Genomic DNA, 15258 nt, shown 5'->3' on the forward strand with positions numbered 1-15258 from the left:
GCCTTTTGGTGCCTCATGGTCAGTTATTCTCATGGGATTCAAAAAGTCTTTACTTTTATTTTGGTAAATCATTTTGAAACCACTAATGCCAAACCACTTTGGTTAAGCTTGTTTGTAAGGGGGTCAACACCATTGACGACAAGCATGGTCTCCATGACAACCTGTTTTCTTGCAGCTGGAGCTGCACATTCTTCAAATATAACAATTTCAACTACTTTTACTGATTCTCTCGGCATTCAATATTTGAAAGTAATTAAATGGATTAAAACAATTTCTTCCAATTCTGTGGAATAAAGTGAAGTCAGTTGGAAGCCTTACATTGAATTCCTGACATGAATGACATGCTGATGTCAATAGTGATGTGTTGAGGCCTCCCGGGAGGCCTGTGTATTTGGTGTTAAGCCAACCATAAAGATTGAAGTAACCCTCATGGCTCATTTTAATATGATTATCTGGATCTCGCCCAATGAGGGTGAGATTCAGGTCAGGCCGGGCACAGCAAGTCATGTAATTCGCACAAGGTATCGCGTCCGGCGTGAAGGCTGATTTGGGCTTCAACCGCTATTCATTGTCAGAGCCGGCTCCAAGCTGGGCGTGTCGCGGTGGTTGAGTCATGCCTAAGGCCTACATTGGAGCCCCTGTGAAATCATTGAAAACACTTCACCAAATGACAAAACTGTCATGTAGAGTTACAAACATTTCTGTGAAAACGTTCAGAAATGTCATCATATAATCTACAGATATAAATCCATTCACACACGCATCATTTTCAATTCAATCAATTAAATTTTTTAATGCATTGGAACATGAATGATTGTATGTTTTTTTATCACAGTTCATAACAGAATATATTCCACCAGGGCAACATTGAAATTTATGCTTCACTTATCAGATTTCCCTGATTCTAAAATGTATTAAAATAGATCAGTCGCCCTTAAAGAGCAATAGGATTTAAAGGGAGTCTAATCATTCAAAACAACATTGTAATTTTACCAATCAGAAACAGAAATGGTCTCCTTTTGAAAATATTTTCTATTTAACTCAGAGCTCAGGCTCCCCCTGATGTAACTCTGCTCACAAATGGTGATGAAGTTTTATGTCCCAGTTGTAGCACTGACAGTCACAAATAGCCCAAAGTAGAGGGTAGCACCATTCAAATACAGGACAGGAGGTAAATCACTGGGAGTTTTGAATTTAAGAGGTAATTAATAGAGGGATAAATAATTCGGGAGTTTTACACTTAAATGGACTGAAATAAATCGCTGCAGGGAAGACTTTGATCAAGATTAAAAATGTAGGAACTCAAGACCTTCTTACTAAGAATAATTTAATTTTCATCACTGGATTTAAAAAAAAACTGCTTTCTTTGATTGTTTTTCAATAATCATTTTCTCTGGAGCAGCAGGAGCTTCTGAATTTTCATTGTTTTCATGTCACCTGCCAAAGCAGAAACAAGACAAGGAAATAAATATGAGGCAGTACTCTGTACAGTCCTTATATCCAGCAGTCCTGATTTAGGGATTTTTTAATGTGGAATTGTCTTTCAAATATTCTCTCATAATGTGCAAGGATATTTTCAAAGAAAAATTCACTCACAATAAAGCATATTCCATTTTAGTCTTTTGATTTCAACATTACTCAAGAAGGATCCAAGCCCAAACAAGCTCCAGCACACACATCTCCTGTGATGTATTTAAATAGGTGTCTCTGTGGCAGATTAATAATCAGGGAAGAAGATTTCAGCGGACAGTAATAAGGAGGAAACTCACCGTGCAAGACTGCTTAGTTTATCACAACAGTCATGACTATTGGTTATTTTTTGCTTGATGTTCATTGTTTCAAACGTTTATTCAAAGGGCAGGGAGACAGAAAACAGGAAATTTCAGGCCAGTTAGATTAACATGTTTCATAGGGAAAATGTTAGAAGCTGTCATTAAAAATGTTATCGGGCACTACGAGAATTTCAAGCCAATCCGATAGAGCCAACCTGGTTTTGTGAAAAGGAAGTCATGTTTATCCAATTTATAAATGTACTGGAGTTCTTTGAAGGAGTCACATGTGCTGTGCCTATGGCATCGCTAGAAGATTGGCTAGTTTACAGGAAACAGAGAGTTGGCATAAATGGGCCATCGTCTGGTTGTTGGGATGTAATGAGTGGTGTACCACAGGGATCAGAGCTGGGGTTTCAACCTTGATCAATTTACAGAACTGAATTGGATGAAGAGACTAAAGGTATGGTTGTTCTATTTGTTGATCACATGAGGATAGGTAGGAAAACAAATTATGAAGAGGACGTAAGGAGGCGACAAAGGGACACAAATAGGTTAAGTGATTGGGCAAAAATCTGGCACATGGAGTATAATGTGGGAAAATGTGAAATTGTCCATTTTTACAACAGGAATAAAAAAGAAACTTATTGTCTCAATGATGAGAGATTACAGGGGGGAAGGGGATCTCCGTGTCCTAGTGCAGTGTTTTTCAAACTTTTTTCCTGGGACTCACTTTAACCGGTCAACTCCAATGCTGACCTTTGCGACCCACACAGTCTGACCTTCGCGACCCATGCCCTCCAACCTTCAGGACTCACGCCGGCTGACCTTAGCAACCGATGCTGGCTAACATTCATGACACACCATTATTGCTTATCTTTAATGCAACAGATGAGCCTGCTTGGTCCTCACATGCTTAGTCATTTAATGTTACATTTCTGCTAAGAACTTCAGCTGACAATTTAAGTTCTCGCTGACGTCATGAAAAAAATCAACAGGTTTGTCCTCGCTCAACATGCTTATTCTTCAAATGCCTTTGATATTTTGAAAGTTTTAAACTTTCATTTGCCAGTACTTCCCTGCATATAACACACATGGGCTTTGTATCCTGATTTGCAATGGCAAAATTATTAAGGCCATACCTCCAGAAATCATCTTTATACTGATTTGTTCCTTTTTAAGTTTCTTGTTAATTGCTTGTTCACCAGAAGCCCTGGAGCTCTGGATACAGCTCACACCAGCACTGCTTTTTCCTGCTGCGGACTCGACTGAGAGGTTCTCTGCAGCCGATTCAATTGTGAGATCCTGGCCTGTTTGTGTCTCTGACCCTCTCTTCCTTCTTTACAAAATTATCCATCTTCAGTTTTTCTCACTACCCTGTTGCTTGCTTGCTTGCTGGTGGCTACAAAATAGAGGAATCTATCGTCCGTGACTTTGCACCCAGGGCACGTGATGTCAGTGTACGGATGCGTGTTGTGCTCTTTGCCGCTGCTTCTGGGAGGAATTTTTTAAAATCTGACCCTGGGACAACATTCTGAAGTCTGGAGTATTCAGTCTGGCCTGCTGGGCTGCAGCCCTGTTCAGTGCTGGATCCAGTTGAGGGGACATGCATGTGCCGGGTGACCGGCATTCTTGAAAGCTGATAGTGGCCATTGGGCACTTCTTCCCCTGATGAACCTTCAATCGAACGCGAGACGAGTTGCTGTTCAAAAGTTAGGCTTTAATAAGCTAGAAGTTAGCCCTGCGGTCGCCTACAGTAAATGGACGACCGCCGGGCGCTCTGGTTATTTATACCTCGCTCTGGAGGCGTGGTTAACTCAGCCTGTCGACCAATCGGAGCGCCGTCACATGACTGGTCTCAACCAATCGGTCGAGATGCACCTGACCGACCAGGGCCAATGGTAAGCCGATGTTCTGCACCAATGGCAGACAGCTATGCAAATCATACCACCACATCCCCCAATTGGAACTTGGCTACCGATTGCTCTGCAACCCTCCCGACACCTGCCCATGACCCAGCAGGTCGCGACCCTTAGTTTCAAAATGACTGCCCTCATGGATAAATCACGAAAGGATGGTATACAGATACAGCAAGCAATTAGGAAAGCTAATACAATGTTATTGTTTATTGTGAGGGCAATTGATCGCAAAGGTAGGAGGTTTGTACTTCAATTGCACAGGACATTGGTGAGACCAAAGAATATTTTGTAAAGTATGGTTTTCATATTTAAGGAAAGATGTAAATGCATCAGAAGCAGTTCAAAGAAGACTTATTAGACTAATAGGAGAAATAGGTGGGTTTCTTCAGAGAAAACGTTGGAGATATTAGATTTGTATCCACAAGAGTTTGGAAGAATCGGAGGCAACTTGTTTGAAACCTTTAAGGTCCTAAGGGGTATTGGCAGGCTGGACATAGAGAGGATATTTACTCTTTTTTCAAAATAAATTGAGAGTACCCAATTAATTTTCCTAATTAAAGGGTAATTTAGCGTGGCCTAAATTGTACATCTACCCCTGTACATCTTTGTGGGACAAAACCCACAAACACGGGGAGAATGTGCAAACTCCACAGACAGTGACCTGGGGCCAAGATCGAATCTGGGCCCTCAGCGCCGTAGGCAGCAGTTCTAACCACTGTGCCACCGTGCTGCTCAGAGGTCACTCATTTAAGATAGTAACGATGAGAAATCGTTAGTGCGCAATTCAGCGACTTGCCCAACTTGGTGTCAAGACAAGGCTATTAAATCTCACAATAGGCACCTTGTGGGATTTGCGATGCTCCAAACATCTCACGATATTAAGAATAATCCCCCGAGGCGTCGTGATCGGTATCTCGCTCTCGCTGTCCGAGATTCAGGTGCACATATTTAAATGAGTCATTAAGCTCATTTAAATGTGCACTTGCCCAATTCACCTGAACCAGGCACCGTTTAATACTAGTTCACAAAGTCATAAGCCAGTTTGATGGCACCTGGATGTGTCAGTAGGGTGTTGAGGCCCCTAGGTGGTTGGCACTGGGCAGGGTACTACCTTGGTACTACCCCTGCCACCTGGTCACACTGGCACTGCCAGTCTGGTACCTTGGCACTTCCAAACTGCTACCCTGGCACTGCCAGTGTTCCCATGTGGCATGGCCAGGCTGGCAGAGGTACAGCAACGTTGGCAAGCTGGCAATGCCAAGGTGCCAGGTTGCCCATGTCACGGTTGGGCCCTTGGGTACCTTGCCTATAAGAGATGGGGTGGGGGGACTTGAGGACCCTGGAAGAGAGACACTGGATGAGGTGGTGGGCGTCTGAAGGCTACGGTGTGGATCAAAAGATCGGGACAGCCTTTTATAATTAGGCCCTGATTTGCGAGTAGTCTTCTGCGAGTAGAAATGACTTAAAGAGTGGCCTTGACAGGGAGTTCTTCGCCAGGCCAAAAAAATGGTAAGATGCCTTTGAGTGGCGGGGTCCTTCTCAGCCTCGCAGGCACAGAGAGACACCCCGATAAATGAGCCGTTCAAAATTCACTGAATCGCACTCTTACGGTTATGAGTCTCTGGAACTCACTTCCTCAAAAAACAGAAGCAGAATCTTTTGAATATTTTTAAAGCAGAGCTATATAGATTCTTAACTTACACAGGGGTGAAAGGTTATCGTGGAGGCAGCAATATGAGGTTAAGATTAGAGTCAGACAGTCATGGTCAGGTTATGCTGCATTTGTAGATACCGATCAACATGAAATAAAAAAGGAGTTTCCTGGGTTTGTGCAATTACTTTAAGCATTTCACAGAGGAGCATGCAGAAACCATTGAAATTTGCAATAAACCACAAAAATAAAAATGGTGGAGACAAGTCAGACAGGATCTATAAAGAGAATACAAATTATCTGATGATTGGGTTCTGATGGAGGGTCACATGTCAGAATCATTGACTGGCTTGTGCTCTCTCGATAGATGCTGCCTGACCTGCTCAGTGTCTCCAACTATTTCGATTTTTGTTTCAGATTTCCAGCACCTGCAGTATTTTGGGCTTTTGTTCATCGGGAAAGCTGCATCTGGGATTGGGGGAAGTGAACAGATCGATGCCTGAAAATAATTTTTTAAAATTCTTGTTTAGCGAGTCATGACAGGATTAAGTAACCTATGTTGAGACAGGATGTACAAGAATATAATCGGCAGAATTCTATCCCGAAGATCAGGTTATTAATTATACAAGAAATACCTCCAGTAACTTAATTTTGAAACATAAGAATTGTGCCCATAATGGACTTAGCGAGGTTAAAGTGGCATCTTCCCACCCACCAAGCATGATGTCTCTCAGGCACGAATTACTACTGCTTTTTAAAAACAGGAACCAGACATCATGACCATTGAGAGGGAGGAAGGAGGTGAGCACCTCTCTCCACCTCGTACCAGGGAGTCTAAGGGGACAGAGCAGCTGCCAGCTCCAGAGTGTAATGTTCTAGTGCATGGAAGTGAACAGAAGGGAAAATGTCGCAGGATTTCTGGACCAATAAATATTTTTGGAATATTGTCCATAGGCGACGAATCAAGGGGAAGTGGTTTTCCAGAGCAAATATATTCTGCTGATACAACTCGAAATGTGGCATATGTAAATTCTAATGCTGCATCTAATAGCTTGTTGGAACTCTTGTACTATTGAAGGCTGATGCCGATGGGACCATCAAAAGGGAACATCATTAACAGGGTAGAGATAACAATGAAAAGGCAATTTACTCCAGGAATATTAAATGAAGGATTATTGGAGCAATGATAAATGTTACTCAGAACCTCTGGTTACATAAAGAATGTATCTATGATGCTAAAGAAATCAATAAAATTGGTGATTTAAGAGGAACCAAATAAGATTTCAGGTTCAACATATTTCTGGAAGTGATAGTGACAGGAAGCAAAACAAGGCACATCTCAGGAACATTTTGTTTTCATAGGTCAAGATATTCATGATGTGGAATTCATTGAATCTCACGAAAGAAATAAGATGGTAAGTAAAATGCAATTCAGATTCCACACCCAGGCTGCAATTTAGCATCTGTGCTAGCCATGGGCATAAATCTCGTAATAGCTGCGAAACTTCGCGAGAAGCCAAAGTAGGGTTTTGCATGGCGAGATTTTGCTTTGGGATCTTTGATGTTGTGATCAGGGTCACTTGGGAAGGATGCATCCCTGTGTTATGTCCTAACATATGCAGAAGATTTAAAGATAATTAGGAATTACACATAACATTGAAAGTAAAAGATAGTTTCAGATTCAAAGTCTGCTTTCACTATAAACAGACCACATGGACAGGCCAATGATATTTACAGAGTTTCTTAGTGAATTGTGTGTTTGCCCCACATGTTCCAAGACATGGAGACCCACATTCAAATGACCCTTTACAGCACAGTAAGTCAACTTTTGGTCAGATTACATAGTTGGACTGGTTTGGACATGTGATCAAATATGCAAAAGTGAATAAATATATTCTTGTGGTTAAAGCCGCTTCACTGAATGGATATAAAGATTTCCCACATCTAAATGTCCTTCAGAGATCATTGTCAGCCGGCAAATTAATCGTGTATTCAGGAGATGGGAACAACTTCAGCACGTATTTTGAACTGTTGTATAAAAAGTTTCCAATTGAAATGCATATTATCAGTGGTCTGGAGCAGGCACGGAGGTTGGATTGGGTCCATCGTGCCAATTGGTATCAGAAGGGTCCGAATGCTGCGAGGCCTTCCGTGGTCGAATGCCTGGTTTAAGTTCTCTTCTCTTGCTGGTGTCTAGCTAGCTTGCTGAAATCACACCTGGTACCATATGTTATTCTCAAAGTCTGAATGAACACAGTAGACTTCCAGTTAACACAAACTCTTTATTCAAATGGTTCATTCTGCTTCCAGAGCTCAACTAGATGTCAAACATTCAAGAGGTATGACCAGTGAAACTAAGGTAAACTGCCTATGCCGAGTTGTCTCTGTCTGCTGCTGCTCCCTAGCTCTGTGCTTCTCAAAGAGGCGTATCCTACCTTGGGCTCAACCCTTTATACCCGTCTCTGATGCTGCCCCCTAGAGGTGCTGTGACTGTTACATCTGTGCTGCAGTCCCTGGTGTATGTGCAGATGTATGTACAGATGTACAGATCACTACAGTAGTGCCCACTAGTGTTTGAATTACATAGAGATGTAGTAATCACTAACCTGACTATATATATATCATTATAATTACCTCTGGTTTGAATGAGGCCAACTGGGGATTTTATCCAGGGAAATTTCATCTCCTCTCACCTCCAGTTACCTGGATTAGCTCCTGTCCCATTTGCCTCAAATTCAAAATTCTCTTGAAATCCCTTCACAACCTCATCCCTCTCCATCTCTGTAATCTCTTCCAACCCTAACCAGCAACCAGCCAATACCAACTGTGAGTCCTCCTATCCTGACACTTGACTTGTGCATTTCAAGCATATTTACCCCATCATTGGCTGCCATGTTTGAACCACTGAGGTTTCTTGTTCTGAAAATTTCCATGTAAATCTGTTAAAATCCATCGTAAATGACTCCTGAAAATTTCTCCTTGATTTGTCATTCAATTATTTTGGCACACTCCTGTGAAAGATCTTGGGGCATTTTTATGACTACAGAATATTTCCCTGCTCCAATGGTTTTATCTTTAGGTCTACCTGAGCTTGCCGATGAAGTTAAGATACCTGTTAGCTTAGTCCATAAAATTGAACATTATTAGTGCTTGAGATTTCACGGGGACCTACAGTAATGCAAACAAACTGACTTCAACCTGATAACAAAAATCCCCTCCAAGGTTACAGTTCGTATAATAACACAGCTAAGAGGTTCTTAGTAAGATGTTCTTACCTTGTTAGTTGTCACCACTGTTTAATCACCTTCCTAGGAAAGGAAAGAAGTGATACAAATTGATTTACATCGATCAGTTAAAACATTTATGAATCAACAGTTAGTCAGGTGTTAGAATGACCAAAGTTAACCGGCATATTAATCATGCTGCTGTCTCTGTTCAAACACCAATCTCCATTCTGCTCAATGCAACACACCTTCATCACTCACTCAGCAACACTTCACAGCATAGGGGACTTACACCGAACAGCCATCTCCACCTTACACACCCACCAATTCTATCAGCCTCACATTCATCTGATTAAATGGATCCAAGCCAGATAAAGTAGGAAACAAGACACAAATTATTTCCTTTATTGGCACATTTATTCACAGGATACAGCATTACAGACTTCAACCTCCAAACTATGAATCCAATATCCAGCTAACTCACTTTATACTCTTTTTGAGTACTAATGAAAGAAAATAAACTAATGAGCAAATATTTAAACTGTCAGCTCGAGATCAATAATTGCAGGGAGACCATCGTGTTCGCTGCTGTACATAATTTATCACAGTAAAGGTATGAGAATTCCACCTCTGCAACACTCCTATTGCCAGTGGGGGTACATTCCCGATTCTCCCCTGTCAGGAGCACTTAATTTTGAAACCAAAGAATCAAGCCCATAATGTACTTAGTGAAGTTAAAGTGGAACCTTCTGATCTTAGTGCATCTTCCCACCAACCAAACATGATGTCTCTCACCAGCTTTTTAAAAACAGGAACCAGGCGTCATGACCTTTGAGAGGGAGGAAGGAGGTGAGCACCTCTCCCCACCTCGTACCAGGGAGTCTAAGGAGACAGAGCCGCTGCCAGCTCCAGAGTGTAATGTTCTAGTGCATGGACAATGATTGAGTCAGTGCACCAAAGAACATCGAGTTCTCGGCCAGTTGAATTTATTATTGTATAACAAGCAGTGGGTTGGAAACTGATACTAACAAACTGGAATAATCACAAACAAAACTAACCATGAATACTTCTTCCACATACTTCCCACAGGTTGCAGTGCACATGATATGGCTTGACTGCCACCTAGTGGTTGTAGGTCAAACATATTTACATAATAATAATAATAATGTTGATTATTGTCACAAGTTACTGTGAAAATCTCCCAGTTGGCACACTCCGATGCCTGTTTGGGTACACAGAGGGAGAATTCAGAATGTCCAATACACCTAACAAGCGTGGCTTTCGGGACTTGTGGGAGGAAACCAGAGCACCCGGAGGAAACACACGCAGGTAAGGGGCGAATGTGCAAACTCCGCACGGATAGTTATCCAAACAGGAATCGAACCTGGGACCCTGGTGCTGTTAAGTAACAGTGCTAACCACTGTGCTACCAATGTAAGGCACATTGATCTTATCTGCTGGGCAGGCGACACGATAGCACAGTTGTCCCAGGTTCAATTTCTGGCGTGCATCACTGTCTGTGCAGAGTTTGCACTTTCTCCCAATGTCTGTGTGGGTTTCCTCTGGGTGCTCCAGTTTTCTCCCATAGTCCAAAGATGTCAGGTTAGGTGGATTGGCCATCTGTTAAATCTGAAAAATGTTTACTGGGGTTTCTGGGTTACGGGGATAGGGTGGAGGTGTGGGCTTAGGTAGGGGTGCTCTTTCAAAGGGCCGGTGCAGACTCGATGGGCCAAATAGCCTCCTTCTGCACTGTAAATTCTATGCTTTGCCCTCTGGTTGTGTTGGTTTTGAAGAGTACAAGTTTCATAGACATTGTCTGCTTGCAGCTGAGCAACAGATTGTTTAACTTTCAGGAGTGCTCTTCTGTTTCTCCGCAGTGCCTGTCCTTGCTCCGTGATTGCAGTATAAGATCGCAGACCTATTTTCTGTAATATTGTTGCACATTTTGACCAGCCATCAGAATCCTCCACCCTCACTACATCATTCAGATTTAAAGGTTTCAGAGCCTTGATTGACTTGTCATAGCGACTCTTCTGCTCCTTCTTTTGAGATTGCAGCTGATTCCTGGGACAGGATTATCCGATTGCTGATGCCAAAATCGCGTTCAGCAATCGGCCAGAGAATCCCCGTTTATTCCGGAATCGGGCGCCGTGCCATTTTTGCGTTGCTCCACCCCCTCAAGTATGGCGTACTCAGGGAATATGCCAAACGCCATATGGACAGCCTCAAGACATCACCTGAGGCCCTACCCCGATGCTCCCCCCTGATGGGCTGAGTCCCCGACGGTGTGGGACACGTGTGCTCACACCATTTGGGGACCTCACCTGGCAGCTGCGGAGAGTTCAGTGCCGCCACAGGCAGGGGGAGAGAGCTGTCCGCCGGCGGGGGATCTTCGGCGGAGGGTGGGTTGGTCAGGGATGTAGTTACTCTGAAGAATGAAGATAGATGGGTGATGTTGAGAGGGACTGGGAGGAAGCAGTCAGTACAGGGATCCCCTGCGGTCATTCCCCTTAGTAACAAGTATACCGCTTTGGATACTGTTGGGGGGGGGGGGGTCATACCAGGGATAAGCCATGGGGTACAGGTCTCTGGCACAGAGTCTGTCCCTGTTGCTCAGAAGGGAAAGGGGGAGAAGATAGAGCATTAGACATTGGGGACTCCTTAGTTAGGGGACAGATAGGAGATTCTGTGAGAACGAGAGAGACTTGCGGTTGGTGTGTTGCCTCCCAGGTGCCAAGGTCCATGATGTCTTGGATCGTGTTTTCGGGATCTTTAATGGGGAGGTGGAGCAGCCCCAAGTCGTGGTCCACATAGGCACCAACGACATAGGTAGGAAACGGGATAGGGATGTAAGGCTAGGGAGCTAGGGGGGAATCTTAGAGCTAGAACAAACAGAGTTATTATCTCTGGGTTGTTACCCGTGCCAGGTGCTAGCGAGATGAGGAACAGGGAGAGAGAGAACACGTGGCTACAGGGATGTTGCAGGAGGGATGGATTCAGATACCTGGATAATTGGGGCTCATTCTGGGGTAGGTGGGACCTCTACAAACAGGATGGTCTACACCTGAACCAGAGGGATACCAATATCCTGGGGGAAAAATTTGCTAATGCTCTTTGGGAGGGTTTAACCTAATTCAACAGGAGGATGGTAACCTGAATTGTCGCTCCAGTGTACAGGAGGTTGAGAGTAGTGAGGTCATGAGTAAGGTCTCAAGGTCGCAGGAGTGTATCGGCAGGCAGGAAGGTGGTTTGAAGTGTGTCTACTTCAACGACAGGAGCATCCGGAATAAGGTGGGTGAACTTGCAGCATGGGTTTGTACCTGGGACTTCGATGTTGTGGCCATTTCGGAGACATGGTAGAGCAGGGACAGGAATGGTTGTTGCAGTTTCCGGGTTTTAGATGTTTCAGTAAGCTCAGGGAAGGTGGTAAAAGAGGGGGAAGTGTGGCATTGTTAGTCAAGGACAGTATTACGGTGGCAGAAAGGATGTTTGATGAGGACTCGTCAACTGAGGTAGTATGGGCTAAGGTTAGAAACATGAAAGGAGAGGTCACCTTGTTGGGAGTTTTCTATAGGCCTCTGAAAAGTTCCAGAGATGTAGAGGAAAGGATTGCAAAGATGATACTGGATAGGAACGAAAGTAACATTAGTTGTTATGGGGGACTTTAACTTTACAAATTTTGACTGAAAACGCGATAATTTGAGTACTTTAGATGGGTCCGTTTTTGTCCAATGTGTGCAGGAGGGTTCCCTGCCACAGTATGTAGACAGGTCAACAAGAGGGGAGGCCACTTTGGATTTAGTACTGGGTAATGAACCAGGCCAGGTGTTAGATTTGGAGGTAGGTGAGCACTTTGGTGATAGTGACCACAATTCGGTTATGTTTATTTTAGTGGGGAGGGCAGCACGGTGGCACAGTGGTTAGCATTGCTGCCTACGGCGCTGAGGACCTGGGTTCAAATCCCGACCCTGGATCACTGTCCGTGTGGAGTTTGCACATTCTCCCTGTGTCTGCGTGGGTTTCACCCCCACAACCCAAAGATGTGCAGGGTAGGTGGATTGGCCACGTTAAATTGCCCCTTAATTGGAAAAAATAATTGGGTACTCTGAATTTAAAAAAAAAAAGTTTACTTTAGTGATGGAAAGGGATAGGTATATATCGCAGGGCATGTGTTATAGCTGGGGGGGGGGGGGGGGAAGGCAATTATGATGCGATTAGGCAAGACTTAGGATGCATAGGATGGGGAAGAAAACTGCAGGGGATGGGCTCAATTGAAATGTGGAGTTTGTTCAAGGAACAGCTACAGTGTGTCCTTGATAAGTATGTACCAGTCAGGCAGGGAGGAAGTGGTGGAGCGAGGGAACCGTGGTTTACCAAAGTAGTTGAATCACTTGTCAAGAGGAAGAAGGAGGCTTATGTAAAGATGAGACATGAACGTTCAGTTAGGGCACTTGAGAGTTACAAGTTAGCCAGGAAGGACCTAAAGTGAGAGCTAAGAAGAGCAAGGAGGGGACATGAGAAGTCCTTCACAGGTAGGATCAAGGAAAACTCTAAAGCTATCTATAGGTATGTCAGGAATAAAAGAATGACTCGGGTAAGAGTAGGGCCAGTCAAGGTCAGTAGTGGGAAGTTGAGCATCGAGTCCGAGGAGGTAGGAGAGGCGCTAAATGATTATTTTTCGTCAGTATTCACACAGGAAAAAGACAATGTTGTCGAAGAGGAAACTGAGATACAGGCTACTAGACTAGGCGGGATTGAGGTTCATAAGGAGGAGCTGTTCGCAATTCTGGAAAGTGTGAAAATAGATAAGTCCCCTGGGCCGGATGGGATTATTCCTAGGATTCTCTGGGAAGCTAGGGAGGAGATTGCAGAGCCTTTGGCTTTGATCTTCATGTCGTCATTGTCTACAGGAATAGTGCCAGAAGACTGGAGGATAGCAAATGTCCCCTTGTTCACGAAAGGGAGTAGAGATAACCCCGGTAACTATAGACAGTGAACCTTACTTCTGTTGGGGGCAAAGTCTTGGAAAGGATTATAAGAGATAGGATTTATAATCATCTAAAAAGGAATAATTTGATTAGGGATAGTTAACACAGTTTTGTGAAGGGTAGGTCATGCCTCACAATCCTTATTGAGTTTTTTGAGAATGTGACCAAATTGGTGGACCAGGGTAAAGCAGTTGATGTGGTGTATATGGATTTCAGTAAAGCTTTTGATAAGGGTCCCAACGGTAGGCTATTGCAGAAAATACGGAGGCATGGGATTGAGGGTGATTTAGCAGTTTGGATCAGAAATTGGCTAGCTGTAAGAAGACAGAGGGTGGTGGTTGATGGCAAATGTTCAGCCTGGAGTTCAGTTACTAGTCGTGTACCACAAGGATCTGTTTTGGGCCACTGCTGTTTGTTATTTTTATAAATGACCTGGAGGAGGGCATAGAAGGATGGGTGAGTAAATTTGCGGATGACACTAAAGTCGGTGGAATTGTGGACAGTGCGGAAGGATGTTGCAGGTTACAGAGGGACATCAATAAGCTGTAGAGCTGGGCTTAGAAGTTGCAAATGGAGTTTAATGCAGAAAAGTGTGAGATGATTCATTTTGAAGGAGTAACAGGAGTACAGAGTACTGGGATAATGGGGAGATTCATGGTAGTGTGGATGAGTAGAGAGTTATCGGTGTCCATGTGCATAGATCCCTGAAAGTTGCCACCGAGGTTGATAGGGTTGTTAAGAAGACGTACGTTAGCTTTTATTGGTAGAGGGATTGAGTTTCGGAGCCATGAGGTCATGTTGCAGCTGTACAAAACTCTGGTGCGGCCGCATTTGGAGTATTGCGTGCAGTTCTGGTCGCCGCATTATAGGAAGGACGTGGAAGCATTGGAAAGGGTGCAGAGGAGATTTACCATGATGTTGCCTGGTATGGCTGTTTTCGTTAGAGAGAAGAAGGTTAAGAGGTGACTTAATAGAGGCATACAAGATGATAAGAGGATTAGATAGGGTGGACAGTGAGAGCCTTTTTCCTTGGATGGTGATGGCTAGCACGAGGGGACATAGCTTTAAATTGAGGGGAGATAGATATAGGACAGATGTCAGAGGTAGGTTCTTTACTCAGAGAGTTGTAGGGGCATGGAATGCCCTGCCTGCAACAGTAGTGGACTCGCCAAAATTAAGGGCATTTAAATGGTCATTGGATAAACATATGGATGATAAGGGAATAGTGTAGATGGGCTTTAGAGGGGTTTCACAGGTCGACGCAAAATTGCGGGCCGAAGGGTCTATACTGCGCTGTAATGTTCAATTCTATGCTATTGTTTAACCATCTGAACACCTTTTTCTGCCTTTCCATCAGACTGAGGATACAATGGACTTGAAGTTCCATGTCTGAAGTCATAATGCTGTGCAAATGTCTTCCATTGTTTACAGATTGAAACACAGATCATTGTCACTCATGATGACCTGAGGAATGCCATGATATGCAAGTATTGCTTTCTTGTGCATGATAACACAATTGGCTGACGAGATTGACATTGTGCCACTTCAGGATAGTTTGAATAGTAGTTGACTATTAGCAAATATTCTTCACCTTCAAGGTAAAATAGGCTTGTCACCACCTTTTGCCAACGAACTAACAGAATTTCACCCATCTCCATTGGTTACTTTGCTTGTCAATATTGGTATCCTTGACAAGTGGGACACTTT

The 15258-nt window shown here is 43.6% G+C and overlaps 2 long non-coding RNA genes across 2 annotated transcripts in view; one reads left to right on the plus strand and one right to left on the minus strand.

Moving 5' to 3' along the window:
* The window catches only part of LOC119966227, a 79426-nt gene that overhangs the window by 26588 nt on the left and 37580 nt on the right, over window positions 1-15258 (plus strand). The window contains exon 2 of the long non-coding RNA XR_005460703.1: window positions 6702-6754. This is a non-coding gene — a long non-coding RNA (uncharacterized LOC119966227). The remainder of the gene's footprint in view (window positions 1-6701; window positions 6755-15258) is intronic.
* Window positions 767-8893, minus strand: LOC119966226. The gene is made up of 3 exons (XR_005460702.1): window positions 8812-8893; window positions 8615-8647; window positions 767-1437 (listed from the first exon to the last, which is right to left on the minus strand). It is a non-coding gene; the product is annotated as an uncharacterized LOC119966226 (long non-coding RNA).

This window comes from Scyliorhinus canicula, chromosome 5 (assembly GCF_902713615.1).
Source record: "Scyliorhinus canicula chromosome 5, sScyCan1.1, whole genome shotgun sequence".
Classification (NCBI taxonomy): Eukaryota; Metazoa; Chordata; class Chondrichthyes; order Carcharhiniformes; family Scyliorhinidae; genus Scyliorhinus; species Scyliorhinus canicula.